General features: G+C 34.4%; 1 protein-coding gene and 1 long non-coding RNA gene across 3 annotated transcripts in view; both read right to left on the bottom strand.

Moving 5' to 3' along the window:
• The window catches only part of LOC125057968 (CCR4-NOT transcription complex subunit 6), a 186,742-nt gene that overhangs the window by 56,595 nt on the left and 109,697 nt on the right, over positions 1-20,450 (bottom strand). The gene's annotated exons all lie outside the window — the stretch shown is intronic.
• LOC125057983 lies at positions 17,462-17,990 on the bottom strand. Its single transcript, XR_007118296.1, has 3 exons — positions 17,955-17,990; positions 17,812-17,865; positions 17,462-17,726 (listed from the first exon to the last, which is right to left on the bottom strand). It is a non-coding gene; the product is annotated as an uncharacterized LOC125057983 (long non-coding RNA).

Genomic DNA, 20,450 nt, shown 5'->3' with positions numbered 1-20,450 from the left:
GAGACAGTCGACAGGCAGTCGGATCTTGCATTGAAAATTGCACTCCAACGTACAAACAATAGAGAGTTGATGCGTGGATTATTATGCGTTAATAGCTGCACTTGCATGCCTCTCACAAGCTAAACGTCAGTTTGAGTGGCAATATTTTATAATAATAACTATGGCACGGCATATAAAACGCCAATACGCGAAGTAATGCTTGTTAAAGTACTAAGATTATTAGAAAGCAAATTACAGACTGTGATTGTTGAAATTATATTTACATTGAGTAGAAAATTTACAGTAATTATACTGTGGCATGTGAAATTTTAAGAGGTAAAATGTATTCTTATTTCAAATGAATTCTAAATACTTTTCTGTAATAAACATATATTTTATTAAATTCAAACGCGATATTATTTAAGGTTACATAGTTCTATAATTTATCGTATTTAGAGAAATAAAAAAGCCAGTAGAAAATTTAATCATACTAGATAAATTTAATAAACCAAAACCTTATAATTAAAAATAATAATCTCCATTGGTTGCTTCATTCTCATTCCTAACAATGTTTTGAATATGAAAGACGGAACCTCATGTAGGTCGTATTATTTGCCTCAATACTGTTGCAATTACATGACTAGGCCGCTCGATAATTTCGCATCATTATTCATGTCTTCACCATTCGTGTCGCCGCTTAGAAAATCTATGGCGTACCAATTCGATCTCTATAATATCTTTACAAACCACATAAAGGAAATTGTTGTTGCTGTACAACGAACTTATCTATTTAATATTTATAGTAGTCCAACTCCAAGTTTGCTTTGTAGTTGGATCGGTAGAGTAATTAACGACAAACTATTTTACTATATTTTTTATGGATATACTTTGTGCAATTGGTTGTTAATAATGAAGTTAGATGTTGGCACACAGAAACATCAAAATGTTCTCTTTTTATCAGTGTACACTAGGGTGGGTCAAAAAAAGTTTCAATAGTATTTTATAATAAAAAACTATCCCATTTAGTAATACATGTTTTTCTCTAAAAACTAATCATTATGAAGCTTATGCGCGGGCTGAAGATGTATGCTTCTTTATTCGTTTTTAGCTAAACCTACTTTTTATCGTACCTGCACTACAGCATAATATTACTATTAGAATTTGATTCATCAACTTTAATTTTTTTCCTAACTACAGTGACCCAACCTAGTGTACACGTTGTAGTTAGTTGTCTTTAGTTTATAAGGTATTTTAAATTTTACTGTGGTGTAGCTTTTCAGACACCAAGGTTAAAAGGGTAAAGTCTTTAGTTGTTTTTGTTGCTTGTTGTACTTTTAGATTATTTATAATATATTAAACAACAATAAACATTTTTTATTAAATGATGATATGATACAAAATGATTTTTCTCTACTTAGCATTAAGTTATGCTCTAAATAATATTCCGTACCCGATAGCGTAAAATTAATTTTCAAATTATACAAAATCAAAGATATAATTAGCAACCTACGACAAGAGTGTCGATGTAGAAATCACTTATAGGTTTCAATAAATTTCATCATGCTGTAAAGACTGGGTCAAATATTACTACATTTAATTCTAGTTGACACTACAATAAATGAAAATATATTATTTTTCCGATGAATACAAAAGAAGATAGATTGGATAAAAAAGGTCTATTGTATATAAAGGCTATAGGTATATACCTATGCATTGCGCTGTGTCTATAATAAAATGATATCTTATAAGTAAACTCTAGTTAAATACTTAATACCTGTTCTAACCGAAGAAGGCGTAATCAAGGCACTTTCAGTGCCCAAAGACATCTTTTAAATTACATTCTTAATGCACGTATAATAATCACATACAATATCGGGATTTAATTCGAGAGTACCGCGTATGCAGTCCAGACGGCAATGGTCGTGAGATCATTCGCCTCACTTTCACACTTTCACTAGGGCATCGGCCGCGGCGCAACAATGCCATGTTGCAAAACTGATTACACAACCATCACCGATCAATGTAATGATTTGTACATGGTGTCAGCGGTGTTTGTGGGCATTTTAATATCGACTGCGGCTTCGCTCGGAAAAGCGGACTAAACCTACTGGAACAATTAAATATGGAATTTTACGCTTCCATACATTGAGTAGAAAATTACCACTTAAGAGTTCAAAATCTTATTAATTAACCGTATTCTTAAAAGTTCGGCAACGCACTTTCGGCATTACAAGACACTTCAGGCAATGTGAGTGTCCATGGGCGGCGGCGGTATCACTTAACGTCAGCTAAGCCTCCTGCCCGTTTATGTAAAAAAAATAGACCTCGAATATGATGCGGTTAATAATCACTACAAATACTATAAACGCGAATTGAAACATTACAATAATATAGCTTATACATCGAAATAACACATAGGTACAATTTATAAAGATATTATGAGAACTGTCCAAAATATCAAGCAAGTAGGAAAAAATCTACCATCTGGGAACTATTCGGGCGTACGCTGCCAAAACCGCTAGAGTTACACATAATATGTTATGTATGATAGAAATATAATTATCTTTAATTGTCAATATCTTTAATAGTTTATTTCTACGCCACGCTGATATAAGCTACTTGAAATACTAATCCTGACAGCGCAGACAAAGTCGCAGGCACCAACCAGCTAGTTTATTGTAATAGAATAATAATTATGCAATAAATATAAATAAGTAATCATAGTTGGCTATTTTAATATGCACTCAGGTCCCCTTAAAGTTAGCTATTATTATGAATGTTACTTAATGTCCTATTGTCAGTTCACTCAACTATGTGTCTAATTGCATATGTCAGCAGTTAGAATTAGTTCTAAGCGCATGGTCTCGTCTGGATGTAATAGAAGCCGACGGTTGGCAAAACATAATCGTGCATCACCCACCACTGGTGGTAAACTTGCACCTTACGTGTAGTGCACTCTATCGTGAAACCACAATCACAATATCAGAGGAACATTGGAATTGGAAATGAACTAAATGGAGTTTTTATAAAGCTGATTATCATTTATTGCACTCGCGTTTGCTATCGGTAGACTAGGCGACGTGGATAAGATGGTTGTATATTTTACATATTTATTATATTATGTATGAAGCATCCTTAAAAATCTCTTGAAACTGTAATTCAATTATAAATTTCCAAGGTTATACTCTAACTAATAAGTAATTAACTTAATCAAAAACAAAGCTCGTCTCCAAAAACCTTACAAACCAATTCATTTAGTAAATATGATTCATTTGATCTCTCAATTTAATTTTGTGTTTGCTTATTTCGTGTGTATCTTTTATATTTAAATACTCGTTCCTTTTCGGCCTGTAAATACCAGTTATTTTTTATAAATAAATAATTACTTACAGATGTAATACAACGGTACCAGATATAAATTGCTAGTGAAAGTGAACGTTGTAAGATGTCCTGTTCAAGACTTAAACTAGAAAGGTCTTCTCAAAGAGTTGTTTAGATAGTGAGCTTTTACATGCATTAAGCTGCAATTCAACCATTTGTTCTCTATAAAGTTTAACACATTCGACTGCGCTTAAGACGAGACTAAGAATAAGAATTTGGCCCTTAAAATCAATTCGCTTGTAACCATTGGAATTAATTACAATCTCTTCTTTTTACTAAAAAATATACTAAAATTATGCAAGTTTGACCAAATTAAAATAAAAACGCAAATATTTATATAAAATGAATCAAGAATTATTGAACTAGTAAATACAGTTCGCCAAATAAAGCTCGCTTACGATAATTAAATAGGAATAACAAATATATTCAACGGCTTTATATTCATATGTGACTGTCAGTGCTTCCGTAGAAGCGTGGAAAATTCCTTTAGAATAAGCTTTATATAGATTCTAATCGTGTGCATAACACATCAATTATTTAAATGGTGACGATAGCCGCATAAGAATTGCTTAAAGCACCGCTAGGACGCTTTTTTTATAACGATCGTAAATCTCGGATCAACATTGAAACTTGATCTAAAATATTATGAATAATTTGTGATTTGTGATTTTCACAATTCAATGTATTTTGGACATGAAGTTTATAAGTCGAAATTAAAATTGCCCTAAACCAAATCTAGTAATTAGTTAGTATTTTATTTTGTTTATCATAATAAAAAGACTTCTGTCAAAATATAAAATAATTTGTAATAAGCATAAGTTAGTTCAAATGTTTAATAACATTTATGTAATTTATCTGTTTCGCCAACGTACATCCAAGGCACACGAATGCTCAGGCTCCATCATCTTTCTAATATTTTCCAAATTTCTTCACTTAATAGGAATAACGTTTTCCATATATTTTTTTATCCTAACCGATACTTTGATTATTTGTACATACTAATCGCGCACTAGATCTGTACAAGTGTACAGTTAAGGAAAAAGTTAAATATAATAGTCGACCGTAAAGGAGCCACTTGTTAATCAACGGAGTCTCATTTATATGCATCGAAACATTAATCTTGAATCGATTGGTTCCTTGTGAAACTATTGTTGCTTAGGTGAGCTAATTGATGTTCAGGCTTCCGTGTTTAATTATCTACCTGTCCTAAAGATCATTAATTATCGGGTACATTGGTTTTATTCCCAATTAATATATTTAAATAAGGATCAACATATTATACTATTGCCATATATTGGCAGAATTCTTTAATGCAGTTAAGACATATGATTACTAAGAATTAAGAAATAAACACGAAATTCGTATTGAGCTCGATGTTTCGAAATCTTCACAGCAGTCGTTGTAAGCTCGAGACTTAAATGTATTCATAATTTCCAGTGAAATATGATTACTAATAACTTGTAAAATTCCGTCTTCTACGTAAATCTAAAATGCATTTACATTTGTAAATTTTAACTGTGACAGACAACAGATGAACTGACACCTTAATTGGCCATTGCCGAGGGCGTGACATGTAACAAACACAAACGCATGTTTATAAATCGTAATTATTTCCAAATAATTTCAACTATTGACTGTTTCCTTAATATAAGGCCAAATATCGGTGGTTTTCATCGACTTGATCAACTCCAAGTAATGGCCTATATTTAACTAACTAATGTGTAAATGGTAACGTGTCTATCTTTAGAAGGTGTTCCGTTAAAAAGACGACAGTTCATAATCGAAAAAGGATTTTTGTATAGGTTTTTAGCTTCGTACATTGATCAAAACATTCAGCCAGCAATACTGATTACAAAATATAAACTCAGAATATCTAATATTACGTAAATATTTAAACTCATGAATATAGAATGACACGTAAAGTCACCTATTGATAAAGTCACTTCATTCACCTTGATTATAATCGCATTCACCTATGCGTTTGACCGCATCTCTGGCGATTCAAGGTTATTGCCTGATCACCTCTAAAGAGATCAATGCTGTCCATACGGAAGACCATCAATAACAAGTCCATATTTAAAATTCCAGTGTATTTTGAATCTTCGTTACTAAATATAGCAGTTTAAAAATAAGGTTGAAAAACTAGAGTTATTTCTGTATTCGTAAGTTTCATTATACCTTTTTGATTATATTTGTCGTCAACAAGTTTTCTTATGCTTTCAGCCATTTATTTAAATTCATAATTAACTCGGACAATTATAATTATCAAAGTTTCAACCCTAAGTAGTTAAGTAACTAATCCCATTTACAAAACATATAAAAAAAACATATTTTTTTTCGTATAACTAACACGCACCGTAGGTAATATATGTGTACTTATTATTAGATATTAAATTTTATTGTAATTGATGATAATCTTATTAGAGACTCGAAAATAGATTCCTCAAACTTGGTATTAAATTCTTACTCCACTTGCTAATTTAGTTCACCTAATAACTTCCTATATAATAATTATTCATTAAGTATTAAATTGTATGAATTTTTAATGGCCGTCACGCACTTGCAAGCCGCCTCCTGGTGTTGCAGGTGTTCATGGGCGACGGTTAGCACTTTACACTTTGCCCCCTGTTTTAACATAAAATAAATAAATGAAAGTACTAAGACAATTGTTTCGGATATCTCCATCTCTCTCACATAAGCAGCTTAAAATAATCGGTTGACCTTAATTCTGAGGTACCGAATCTTAATTTGATGCCAATAAATTATGCAAACAGCTCTTTTGTTGGCTATAGGACAATGGGCGTAGTTAAACGCATTGTGCCGAATCTGGCATCCGAATGATCTCTTTGTAACGGGAAAACAATAACACTACCCCGATTCACATCACAAATGTAAATATATTTAACATGGTGTTGCATTGTATGTTTAAAATTTTTTATTATACATAGTATATTTAGTAAAAAATTTTTAAAGATTTCTGTTGATATTCTTTAGTTAGCTTACTCTATTAAGACTGAACTAAGAATTCGTCTTTCACAGTCAAATTCTATTTACGCTGTGATTAGTGCTAATAGTTTAATTTTAGTTAACAATTGGACAAGCTGTTTCAAAAATATTAATTCCAATTTTGTCGAGCCATGTTTTAAAGTTTTATTTACAATTTAAATTCATGTTATGTAAAGACAAAGGCATCGCTGTGCCGACAATCTTTGATCAGCAGTTTAATTAATTATGACTTATTTGCAAGCTGCATTGGTCATGATAACGGTGAACAAGGATGAATGTTGACTCATTAATATTTAAATGAGAGACATGGCACGGATGATGCCATAGTATTGTATAATATTCGTAATTATTGATTATGCATGTGCCATTTCGGTAAACAAAGCCATCGTAAAGCTATTGTCCATAAAGAACATGCTATACCGTTTTAACACGTATTCTCTCTTCGTTATAACTGTTAAGGGTAAATTAAATTAAGAGTGACTACAGTTTAAGTAAAGCTTGCTATGCTTAATATTTACTAGAGTATAATATACATATTGAAAAAAATACTTTTTTAAAATGAAAGAGTAATATTTGCGATTCTTTAACTAACATTTAAAGCAGCCGCGAGCAGTGTTGGCCTAGTGGCTTCAGCGTGCGACTATCATACCTGAGGTCGTAGGTTCGATCTCCGGCTGTGCACCAATGGACTTTCTTTCCAAGTGCGCATTTAACATTTGCTCGAACGGTGAAGGAAAACATCGTGAGGAAACCGACATGTCTTAGACCCAAAAAGTTGACGGCGTGTGTCAGGCACGTGAGGCTGATTACCTACTTGCCTATTAGATTTAAAAATGATACTGAAACAGGTTCAGAAATCTGAGGCCCAGACCTAAAAAGAGGTTGTAGTGCCACTGATTTATTTTATTAACTAACTAGCAAACTCGGCGAACTCCGTTTCGCCACCAGATGGCTTCGTTTTATGTAACATTTCGTTTGGTGATCCCGCTTTTCTGTTGAAATTTTTCCTAAATTTTCTTTGCTATAAACCTCACGGAGCCCGAAACCTTTCCAACGAATGCAAAACCGTGGAAATCGGTTCGTGCGTTCTGGAGTTATAGCGTCAGGAAGAAAAACCCGACTTATTTTTATATAGTAGACATTTGCCATCCACCTATAACAGTTTTTTTAGGGTATGGAAGGCAATGTAGCACTTTGAATTAAGGAGCCGTTTCAGGGATGTAATCTTTTCTTGAACTACTCTAAACGAACTTTTCCCCTAAGACGTTAAAGATCAATGTTCAAATGTTGATCAAACATTGAAAGTTATTTAATTTAATCATAGGATGTACGATCAATTACCATTTTGATCCCTATTAAATGGAAGCGTTTGAAAATGCGAAAACTGCCCAGGGAAAAATCGCAATAACTTATTCATCGGAAATCCTGAAACCCTTTCAGTCGACGCAGTACTTCAATCTATTCTATTTAAATACTTTGAAATAAAATTGAATTCAATTGAATTTTTGATTGGAGATATTTTTTATTTATATTATTGTTTTATTAATGTATCTATCAACAATTGCTATTTAAAAAAAACTATTCATAAGTTAAATTTTCAAAGTATTAATTAGGTCAAGTCAACCAATCAAAAGTTTTTTGTATTAATCTTAAGTAATAAACCTGTGGCGCTACAACCCAAAATGGGTCTTGGCCTCAGATTGCATCCGTTTACTAAATTATTTTTATTTTATAGACAAGTAGGTGATCAGGCTTCTGTGTCTGACACAAATCATCGGTTTTACTCGCTATGTTTGCCTTCACCGTAGCAGCAAGTGCTAAAAGTGCACACTGCACAATGAAAATCAAGCCGTGATTCGAACACGACCTCAGAGGTTGCACGCTGAAGCCACCTAGATCAACAATGCAAAGTTTATTTACTAGGCATGTTTTATTAAATTAATTTAACGCCACCCTGGGTTAGAAAGGACCTGGACCAGACTCGATTCCTCCTATCTTTGTAAAACGATGCAGATTTGTGTTATCTTTGCCCCTAACTATTATTTATAATAGATCTCTTAAAGATGGTGTTTTTCGTGAAGTATGGAAAAGGTCTCGTGTTGTACCTGTGTATAAAAAGGGAGATATCACCGACGTAAAAAATTACCGTCCTATTTGTATTTTATCTTGTTTTTCCAAGCTCTTTGAGTCTGTCCTGTATCCCGTAATCTCAAAATGTTTAGACGGCTGTATCATTGATGAGCAACATGGTTTTAGAAAAGGCCGTTCAATTCAAACGAACCTCATGTCTTTTGTGACTGAAACATGTCAGGAATTAGATCGTGGGCGCCAGATTGATGCTATATATACTGACTTTAGCAATGCCTTTGACAAAGTCAGTCACGCGTTACTGATTCAGAAGCTTCGTGGTTATGGAATGGGAGAGAATTTGCTGAACTGGTTTAAGTCCTATCTTCGTAACAGGCCTCAGTCAGTAGTTGTTGGAGGCGCTGAGTCTACTCCCTATATTGCGCGATCTGGTGTTCCGCAAGGATCCCATTTGGGACCGTTGCTATTCTTACTATTTGTAAACGACGTTAGGAATCATATAAAGCACTGTAAAGCGTCTCTCTTCGCTGATGATTTAAAAATTTATAAAGTTATTAACACTGTCTGTGATGCTGCTCTAGTTCAAAGTGATCTTAATGGTATACAACATTGGTGCTTTTTAAATGGTATGATCCTCAATATAAATAAGTGCTTTCATATTAAATACACAAGAAAAAAAAAACACTTGTTACTGTGTATAAGCTTGACAGCGCGCCATTGCAGGAGGTTCACGAGATTCGTGACTTGGGTGTTATTATTGACAAAAAATTAACGTTTACATCACAAGTCAATAAAGTAGTCTCCACATCCACACGAATGCTTGGATTTCTTAAACGGAATGCGGATTGTTTTGGTTGTACGACTAAAACAATTTTGTACAACGCTCTGGTGCGCAGTCATGTAGAATTTGGCAGTATTATATGGAATCCACCATATGCGATCCATTCGCAACGCGTGGAAAGCATCCAAAGATCTTTTACGCGGCACCTAGCTTTCATAAGCAGAGGATTTTCACATAGGCACCCGTACCATCAGCGACTCAAAAAATTTAATATGATATCTCTGTACAATCGAAGAACTTTAGCCGGTGTTACCTTCTTGCATAAATTACTCAATAACTATATACAGAGCAGTGACCTCTTACAGGAAATCAAATTTGTCGTCCCTCACTCATTCCCTAGGTTTAAAATCAATAATATCTTTCAAATTCCTTTTGCCAAAACCAACCTAGGAGTTCAGGCACCTCTCGTTCGAATTCTTCGCGATTTTAACAAATTGAACACAGCGTATCCAGAGCTGGATATATTCGGTAGTGGGTTGATCGGTTTTAGAGAAAGCATTTGCAAGTGCCTTTCTCAAACCTAATTTCGCTGTTTTTTATGATGATTTTTCTTTTTTTTCTGCTCTAAGTGCCAACAAATTTCTGTAATTTTTTTTTATTTTATTGTGTGCTTTTACTATCGTATATGTTTTAATTGTAATTTTTATTTCTATTTAATTTTTTTTTGTGAAACTTATGCTTACATTAATTGTCACACATTTTAGATGCGAGATTTTTTGTAAAATAATTAGTAATTTTAGTACTGTGTGTGATGTTATAAGCTTAAACTAAATAAATAAATAAATAAAATAAATAGATTAAAGGTGTCCAGACCCATGTTCCTCAAATGAAACAATATTTGTATAGACATCGAGAAATGTATTCCTCCAAGTCTCGGTGAGTACTTCTACCTCCAATGTACACCCATATATGTATTAGCTATGTTTATTGTTTAGTGCTCCTACAAATTATTTCCATTAAAATACTCTAATTGGACTAATAAATTAAAAGTGGGACGTTTTCCCACTGTGCTAGTACCATTTAAAAAGTGAGAGCTGCCGGTACCGTCAGCAAAAGGTTTTTCGCGATCGTCTTCATTTTGTCGAAAACATTTTTCGCGTTATACAAATATAATTTATATAGATTTATAAAATAAAAAACCTACAACATCTACAACGTCTTTTCCTCTGTTTCGTGGGTATTTTTTTAAAGTAGATGATCAGCCGTAAGTATCTGGCACAGTCCGTCGACATAGAAAGAAAAGTCCATTGCACAACCGTCATTAGAACACATGGCATCAGGGTTGATGGGTGGACGCTCAAGCTATTAAACAACACTTCTAAGGATTTATATAGGATCTACAGTCCCACGTACTCCTAATCAATCCGTTAGTAAATTGTATAAATTCCCATTTAGGTGAAATAATTCTAAGTTCAATAACGTTAAAATACGAAAATAAATTTGTTATAAGCACTTAGTTGAAACAATAAAGCAATAAAGGTGCAAGGAAGACTCCGTTCTTTTTGCTGATAGTACATGTCTAATTGCGTAAGAGTTTCTTAATTGGAATGCGTCCCAATTAATGGGACTTTGTCCCGATTGTAATTCGAGTCGATAGCGTGTTTCATTACGACATTTAAGGGATTCGTAGACAAATGGTCGGATTACAATTTCGAAATGTGTTGACCGGAATATTCCGGTTTTTATCTAATAATTTAGCTGTGCTACTGACTGCATTCTTGTTAAGGCATCTACAATTAATAGTATAAGCTAAGCCTTAGAATACTAAAAAAGCCTACAAGTAGATATATAAACGTCTATATTATACGTATATATTAGTCTAGAATATACGAATTCTAGTCTTAGTAATTCTGGTATTTACAATCACTTTATACTCGTAGTTCTATGACTCAATATATTCCTTTATATAAGAAGCCAATAAATTGATGGCTGTTTTTATTTCGATTCATACTTGAAACTACAGCATGCCTCCTTATATTTATTTTTATAAAACATTGTAATATCCTACCTGTTTTACAACAAACGAAGAAAACACTGGCATTTTGAGTATTTCGAAATATGTCGCAATTACAATCTCTGTTTTATATTGAGATCAAAAAGGACTACGCTATTTTTGCTACACGGTTATTTAATTAGTTATTAGATAACCGTGATAGATATTCTAATGGGACATTGTTTATATTTATTTTACCATATGTTAAATAAGTTCCAACCCCGGCTGTACCAATGAACTGTCTATATATGTGCGTACTCAGTCGTACGGTGTAGGAAAACATCGTTAGGAAACCGACATGCCTTAGATACAAAAAGTCAGCATCGTGTGTCAGGTTCAGAAGGCTGATCACCTAGTTGCCTTATTTGAAAAAAAATGATCACGAAACATATACAAGAAATCTGAAGCGCAAACCTAAAATAGAAACTGTTTATTATAAAATACATATTTTCAATAATTTTATTATTTCTGTATATTTAATAACCTTAACAGCACACATTACAAGCTTTAAAGATTTAGATTTTATACCTCATCTTTAACTATAAAGATATATAACTATAAAAGCGTGGAAGTTGAGTAATTAAAAAAGTGTTTTTAATCGTTGCGTCGGGTGAACGCCCGAATAATACACAGAAATGGGTTACGTATCATCAACAATCATGGAATCCTTGGAATTAGGAGACATTTCCGTAACCACGGGGTGCCAATATTTACATTGGGCGTCATTATGTCTCAACGCATTTATCATGTTTAGGGCGCTGTTAAATTCGTTTGTTTTTCGATAACTATAATCACAGTACTATCGTAGTCGTTCGATGATATGAGCTTTGAAAAAATCTAGGAAGTCCTCTAATAAGATAACCTATATTGTGGAGGAAGGATGGTGAACAGTTTTTCCAACCTAAAGGTACGATACTCGACCAGTCTAGGACCACTGACAGGCCCAAAGACCACAGTGGCAAAATCTGAGAAGTTGTATATATTCTTAGCGGCCGGAATAACTTCGTTAGAGGGTTTCAAGGTATGACGTCATCGCAGAGATTGTAGCCGTAGAGTGTATGTGTCACTAAAATATAATTCATAAACGAGAACAATCTCAATATGTATAGATTAAAAAAGATAAATTAAAGTCGTAGTAAAAACTGACCATCAGCAAGATCAACTTGTTTTATATATAACAGGTGGCAAACGGGCAGGAGGCTTATCCTATGTTAAATGATACCGCCGCCCATGGACACTCACATTGCCAGAAGGCTCGCAAGTGCATTGCCGTCCTTTTAAAAGTTGGTACGCGCGATAAGTTTAAATTTACTTCAAACTAAAACCTCATATCGATTTACAAATTAAACCTTTAGTTCATAATCACATTAATTTGGATAATTGAAACGTGTATAAAATCCTCAAATACCAGTTTTAAACAACGCACCTTGCAAATTAACACTGTAAACAGGTTAAATTAGAGAAAAAAAAACGTTGTAAATAACAGTACCCGTAAAGAAATTCGCTTTAATGATCACCGGCCGACCATTACTACGTGTAATTAGCAATAATTATGTGTGTCAGTAAACAACCGTGTTTAGAGGGTAATCAACACAATTAATACACACGACATAGTATGAGCTCATATGGTTCACTATCAGAACCCCCAATTTCTAGCGTTTCCATAGAAATTGGAGATTAGCTTGACTTTTGGACATCAGACATCCCTATTGCATAGGTTTTGTGTATATAAATGAAGAATTCGACAAAGCCTTCTATGGGTAAAACATAGACATAACATTTATTACTAACAAAACACACACATAGAAACGTTCAGTATCAGAACCCCCAATTTCTAGCGATTCCATAGAAGTTGTGGATTAGCTTGACTTTTAGGCATCAGACATCCCGATTGCATAAGTATTGTGTGCATCAATGAAGAATGCGACAAAGCCTTCTATGGGTAAAACGTAGACATAACATTTATTACTAACAAAACACACACACAGAAACATAAAAAATAACAATAATAAATAAAATAATTAAAGATAACATTTTTTTCTTTTCTTTTAAAGATCAAGGTACATTTTAAGTGTGTAATGCGTGTGTGCTGTCACGAGTTGGTATAGTTATCGAAAAACACTTTCATTTGTTGTTTGGTTTCTTGACGATGCTATTCCTTGCGCATATGGCGAAACAAAAATGGAAAACCTTTGAAAGGGTTCAAACACACGACCTCAGGTTTGAGGGCGATTCATTAGAATTTTTTTTTGGTTTAAGACAAAGGGTCATTAAAATTGTCTTAAGACGTTACCTTCGCTGGTAGAAGGTAACTGAAAAACAGCGACGAAACCTTTTTGGAATCCTATTGCACCTTCATCTTATCCCATATGTATAGTTATATAAGTCAGCAAAATAATTAACGCGACTATTCCCATTATATCTATATATATAAAAGAAAGTCGTGTTTGTTACAACACTTATAACTCGAGAACGGCTGGACCGATTGCCATGGTTTTTAATTTGTTGGATTTGTTTCCGTCCCGAATAGCAGAATAAGTAATAAAATATCGGATAATTAATTTTAAATTAATTTTACGAATGCAAAAACCATATGGTGCCATCTGTTGACAAAACTACGCATCATTTTACGTCGAATTCGTGTCAGTTGAAGAAATTCCGATCTTGAGGTGAATGAGGAGATGCATAACCATGCTTTGATCCTGATCAAAAGATGTTGGTTATCAGAAAGTGCTTAACATGCAGTATCGCCATATTGACGCTAGAGAGAAGATGCCTAATGTGTAAAACTGCCATTCTTCTTTCGCAATGGCAAGCAATAAAACATTTCTGTATCTGCAAAAAAGTTGTATTAATGTAATACTTAACATTAATGAAATCCTAAAATAAGTTATATTAAAGTAACAACGATATTATAAGGTTGTAGGGCGGAACGAAGTTAGCCAGGTCAGCTTGTAATTAATAAAAATTACTGACAAGTTCATTACACTTTGATGTATCGCTTTTGTTCTAACCGTTTTACAGATAAAATTAGCCAAATGTCAAAGATATTAATCAACTCATTAAAATTAATGACAATCGTTTAAATGTTTAAACCTACATGAACACGGCATCTTTGTTCTTTAATGTGAAGAGAGGAAAACAAGACTTGAAAAATAATGGCTTTTTATATTTTCATTATTCTAAGAAATGTTTAAATGAATTGAAACAAAATCTGTTTTTATTAAATTAAATTAAATATAGTATAGTAATTTCTTTATTTTAAAAATAAAATTTTAAATTAGGAATGTTATCTATTTTAATATGTGTTTAAACAATTATAGTTATATGTTCAACAAATAGATGTCGCCTGTGGTTCCTTGAATCGCGGTATGTTTAAATTATTATAGTTTTATGTTGAACCAATAGATGTCGCCTGTGGTTCCTTGAATCGCGGTATCGTTATGATTCAAAAATAGTATAAGTATCTCAATTGTTTTTGTATTAAATTGTCTTAGCCTTGGGATTGGTTTTATTTTGTACATGGTCCTTCGAGCCGGATACATCAGTGAGTGGAAACCCTAGTGTATAAAAAGTGTAAAATAAGTGATTGTGGTGTGTGTAAGTGTAAAGGTGACTAAAACTGTAAGTACTTTAAAACTTTGCCTAACAAATTGGAAGTCTAATAACGCAAGTAAAATAACTTAGAAAAATTAAGGCAAAAGTGGTTAACCACGGGGAATCCATGCCCGATTTTGCCTAAGTCGAAATTATTAGGTACACCAAACGCTTAGAAGAATTTGCGATTTGGAACTTGGAAATTTTACAAGTGTAACTTAGAAAAATCACAATGGAATCACTTGTAAGAGTACAGAAAGATATTAACAAAACAATAAAAAGGGCTTATACAAATTTTAAGAAAACACCAAAAGATAGAATTACAGGAAGTTATTTGGAAACCAGATTGGAACAATTAGAAAAACAATGGTCAACATTTGAAGAGACACACAATAAATTGATATGTAACTATGGTGAGGAAGATTATGATGAATCGGAGTACAGCTTGAAAGATGTATATGGAGAGACGGAAGATTTATATAGTGAATACAAAATTGATATAAAGGAAAAACTTACTAAATTTAAAAATAGCCCTATAGTTACGAGTGATGTAGTAAGCAACATTAACAGTGAAGTAAAATTACCTAGAATAACAATACCTACTTTTTCTGGCCACTATTCACAATGGATCACGTTTCGTGACCTGTTTAAGTCATTGATACACAGCAACAAATCGTTGCAAGCAGTCCAAAAGTTGCATTACCTAAAAAGTTACCTGACCGGTGAAGCCGAGCAGTTACTACGACATTTGCCGGTTACAAGTGAAAATTATGAACTATGTTGGAGTATGTTAGAACAACGTTTTAATAATAAGAAATTTATTACAAATAGTATTTTAAAAAGATTTTTTTCTCAAAAGAATATTGTTTCCGAATCTTCAAATGCTGTTAAAGAATTACTAGACACCACAAATGAATGTTTAAATGCATTGAAAAATATAGGAATAGTAACTGACAATTGGGATGTTATTGTTTTATATATTTTAAGTTCAAAATTAGATACTAAGTCTAGAGAGTTATGGGAAACTAAAATTTGTAATTTAACAGATGAATTGCCAACATTAAATCAGTTTTTTGAATTTTTAGAGCAAAGGTTTAGGTCACTTGAATTTTTAATAAACAAACCAGTCAAAAGCACTCAATCTCATCATGTAACTTTTAAGGAAAAATCAAATTGTGTCTTTTGTTCAGATAGTACGCATAAAATAGGAAATTGTAAGAAATTTGCTAAGGGTAACCTTAAAGCACGTCGTGAGTTTGTTCAAAGTTCCGCCTTATGCTTCAACTGTTTAGGTGCTAATCATTCGGTTGAGGCGTGTCGTTTGCCCACCAGGTGTAAGATTTGCAAACGAAAACACCATTCACTTTTGCATTACAACGCTAGTGTATCAACAGATAATGTATCAGCTAACAACCAATCACCAGAAGATATCAATGTTGTTGCAACGGCAACAACATCGAGACCAGACGAGACCAACATTGAAAATATTACCACTTGTTTTACTAATACCAGAAAACAAGTTCTATTGGCAACAGCCCTCGTAAGGGCCAACAATAATTCTGGATCAAGTATGACACTGCGAGCCTTATTAGATCAGGGCTCACAGGCTTCATTTATTACGGAGTCTGCAGTCCAGTTGCTGGGGCTAAAGAAAATCAAAAGCAACAGTGTCATATCTGGAGTTGGAGGTGACGGCAATGCCCCACTTGATTCCAAATATGTAGTGCAGATTAATCTGCAATCAATTCAAGATGAATCATTTACTATTTGTGTAACAGCTCATGTTCTTAAAAAACTAACTTCATTCCTCCCTGTAAAGGAATTCGTTGTCCATCTGTGGCCAAATCTACCAAGGATGAAGTTAGCAGATCCAAATTTTAACAAACCAAGTCATATTGATATGTTGCTTGGTGCTGATGTCTATTGTCAAATCATAGCTGAGGGTCTAATGAGAGGACCACCAGGAACACCAATAGCTCAGAACACTAGGCTAGGTTGGATCTTATCTGGAAAAATTGAGAACGATCATCACGACCAACATGGTTTGGGTTGCGAAAACATATTAACAATGCACACTCAAATTAACAATGATGATTTTAACCTTAAACAATTTTGGGAACTTGAGTCTGATAACTTTAACCTTAGAAGAACTCACCTCACTCATGAAGAACAAAGATGTGAAGACATCTATAAAGAAACCACGAAGCGAGATCCATCAGAAAGTTATATCGTTAAACTCCCATTCAGAGATGTCGATCCGAGCTGCAAATATGGTAATTCACGTGAGATAGCAATTAAACGATTCTTAATGTTAGAAAAGCGTTTATTGAAATCACCAGATTTAAAGAAATCATATACAGATGTAATATCAGAGTATTTGAAGTTGGGACATATGGAGTTAGTACCTATAGAAGAAATTGACAAAAAAGAAACGGTTTACTTACCTCATCACGCGGTCGTTAGAGCTGATAAATCGACGACTAAACTCAGAGTTGTTTTCGATGCATCCTGTCGAGACCAGAACGGTGTATCACTGAATAGTGATTTGATGGTCGGACCGGCGCTACAGTCTGAATTACGTCACATTGTTTTAAGATGGAGGCTACATCCTATTTGTCTGGTTGCCGACATAATCAAAATGTACCGTCAAGTGAGGGTAACAAGAGAAGATGTAGACTATCAACGTTTAGTGTGGCGCACAGACACTACAGAAGATTTACAGCATCTTCGCCTTTTACGTGTCACTTTTGGTACTGCGTCTGCTCCTTACCTTGCAGTTCGAACTCTGCAGCAGGTAGCACACGATGAAGGAGGAGAGTATCCCGTCGCATCTGAAAAAATCTTAAAGGATTTCTACATGGATGATTTGCTTACTGGGTGTGAATCAGTTTCAGAAGGAAAGCAATTATTTAACGATATTACCAACCTACTAAAGACAGGCGGCTTCGAACTCCAAAAGTGGTCAAGCAATGATGAAAATCTGCTAAAGGAAATAAATAAAGAAGGTTTAGACTTAGATATTAATGTAGAACTGAAATCAAATGAAATAGTTAAAATTTTAGGACTTACCTGGAACCGACGAAACGACGACTTCGAATACTCCGTACAACTACCTCCAATCAGCATACCTGTAACAAAAAGAAAGGTTATATCGGATATTGCAAGGCTATACGACCCAATGGGATGGATAGCTCCAGCAATTGTGAAAGCAAAAATATTAATACAAAAATTGTGGCTTTCAGGCATCGGATGGGATCAAGAATTACCAAATAATTTACTTGATTATTGGATTACTTACCGTGAGGAACTCCTGGAACTTACCAAATTTCGACTCCCACGCTGGATAAGTACTAAAGCAGATGTCACACTGGAGCTCCATGGGTTTAGCGATGCTTCAAATGAAGCTTATGCTGCTGTAATTTATGTTCGGGTAGTTGATGGCTCTGGAAATGTTTATGTCCATCTGATAACGTCTAAAACAAGGGTAGCACCAATCAAACAAGTTAGTATTCCAAGGCTCGAACTGTGTGGAGCTGTTTTACTGGCCAAGTTGTTACAAGAAGTTGCAGAAGTTCTGCACGTACCAAAGGATAAACTTCACGCTTGGACTGATTCCACGGTTGTGCTAGCTTGGTTAAGTAGCCATCCCAGTCGATGGAAAACTTTCATTGCTAATCGTGTTTCGGAGATTTTAGACATTTTAGACGCAACTCAGTGGTCACATGTTTCATCTACCGACAATCCAGCAGATTGTGCCTCTCGGGGAGTGACACCATCAGCTTTAGTAAACATGGAAATTTGGAGAACTGGTTCCCCCTGGCTACAAAATAAAGTTATCAATTACGAAAGGAAACCCATACCAGACACTAATTTAGAAGAAAAAGGTGTGAAGGCATGCCATGTGGTGGATAGTAGTCAAAACATTTTTTGGACAAATTTTTCGACTTTAAGGAAATCATTGAGAGTATTTGCTTACTGTAGAAGGTTTATAAACAAATTAAAGCGACCTGAAGAGAGTTTTCCTATATGGTTAACTAATAAAGAACTAAATCAAGCATTACATATTATTATAAAAGCATGTCAGAATGAGTACTTTTTTCTGGAAATCAATGATTTAAGAAATAATAAACCAATTTATAAGAAAAGTAAACTTACCGTATTGACTCCTTTTCTGGATCGTGAAAGTATTATGCGAGTTGGTGGTCGTCTTGAAAGAGCTGACTTCAACATAGACAAAAAACATCCAGTGATTTTGCCGTCAAAATCACATCTTACCGACTTGATCATAGCGGACGCCCATGAAAAAACTTTGCATGGCGGGCCGCAATTAATGATAAACTATATTCGGTCCAAATACTGGATTTTAGATATTAAAACTCGTACGAAGTTATTCGTTCGAAATTGTGTTCGATGTGTACGATACGCTGCACAAGCAAGAGACCAACTTATGGGACAGTTACCTCCTTCACGTGTAACTCCAATTCGTCCTTTTCATCAAAGCGGCCTGGATTATGCGGGTCCTATTTTAATAAGAACATCCAAAGGTAGAGGCCATCGAGCATACAAAGGATATGTATGTTTGTTTGTGTGTATGGCAACTAGAGTAGTACATTTGGAGGTTGCAAGCGACCTTACAGCGCAAGGATTTTTGGCCGCATTCAAGCGTTTCGTGGCCAGACGTGGGCATTGCGCTGACTTATACAGTGATAATGGTACAAATTTTGTAGGTGCCGCACGCGAACTCAAAACATTGTGGTCCCAAGAAAAGTCATCATTGGCAATAGAAATTGCTGAGAGTTTGGCAACAAATGGAACAACATGGCATTTTATTCCACCTCATGCTCCACATTTCGGTGGATTATGGGAGGCTGGAATAAAATCCACCAAACACCACCTAAAACGAGTGATAGGTACTCAGATGTTGACCTTTGAAGAGATGAGCACTCTTCTGTACCAAATAGAAGCCTGTCTCAATTCCAGACCATTGTCACAATTAAGTGTGAACTCACAAGATCCTACACCTCTTACCCCAGGACATTTTCTTGTCGGCGAGCCATTGGTTTTGGTGCCGGACAGCAATTATGAAACCTCATCGGTTTCTTCACTAAAGCGCTGGCAGCTAACGCAACAGTTGCTGCAGCATTTTTGGCGTAGGTGGTCAAATGAATATCTCACGCAGTTCATGCAACGTTACAAATGGGCACATCAAAAACCAGAACCGAATGTTGGTGATATTGTTTTAGTTCGAGAGGATAATCTTCCTCCAGCAAAATGGTTATTAGGGATTATAACGGATAAACATGCAGGTTCGGACAATATTACGAGGTTGTTAGTCTTAAATGTAAGGATGTTATCGTTAAGCGTCCTATAACCAAATTATGTGTATTGCCTGTGACGAAGTAAGATATTTGGGTAAATCTGATGTTGTTGTTTTTTATTTTTTATTTTTTCTGTTGTTGTATAATATAATAGGTATGTTGTCGCTTCTAGCTACTGTGAAAGGCTTGTACGAACTTTTTAAACTCTATTACAGTCCACTACGATTACTTGTTTACAGTTTATTCA

Source organism: Pieris napi, chromosome 17, assembly GCF_905475465.1.
Source record: "Pieris napi chromosome 17, ilPieNapi1.2, whole genome shotgun sequence".
Classification (NCBI taxonomy): Eukaryota; Metazoa; Arthropoda; class Insecta; order Lepidoptera; family Pieridae; genus Pieris; species Pieris napi.
Note: the sequence above shows the minus strand (reverse complement) of the source record. Positions and strands in the feature narration are given on the sequence as shown.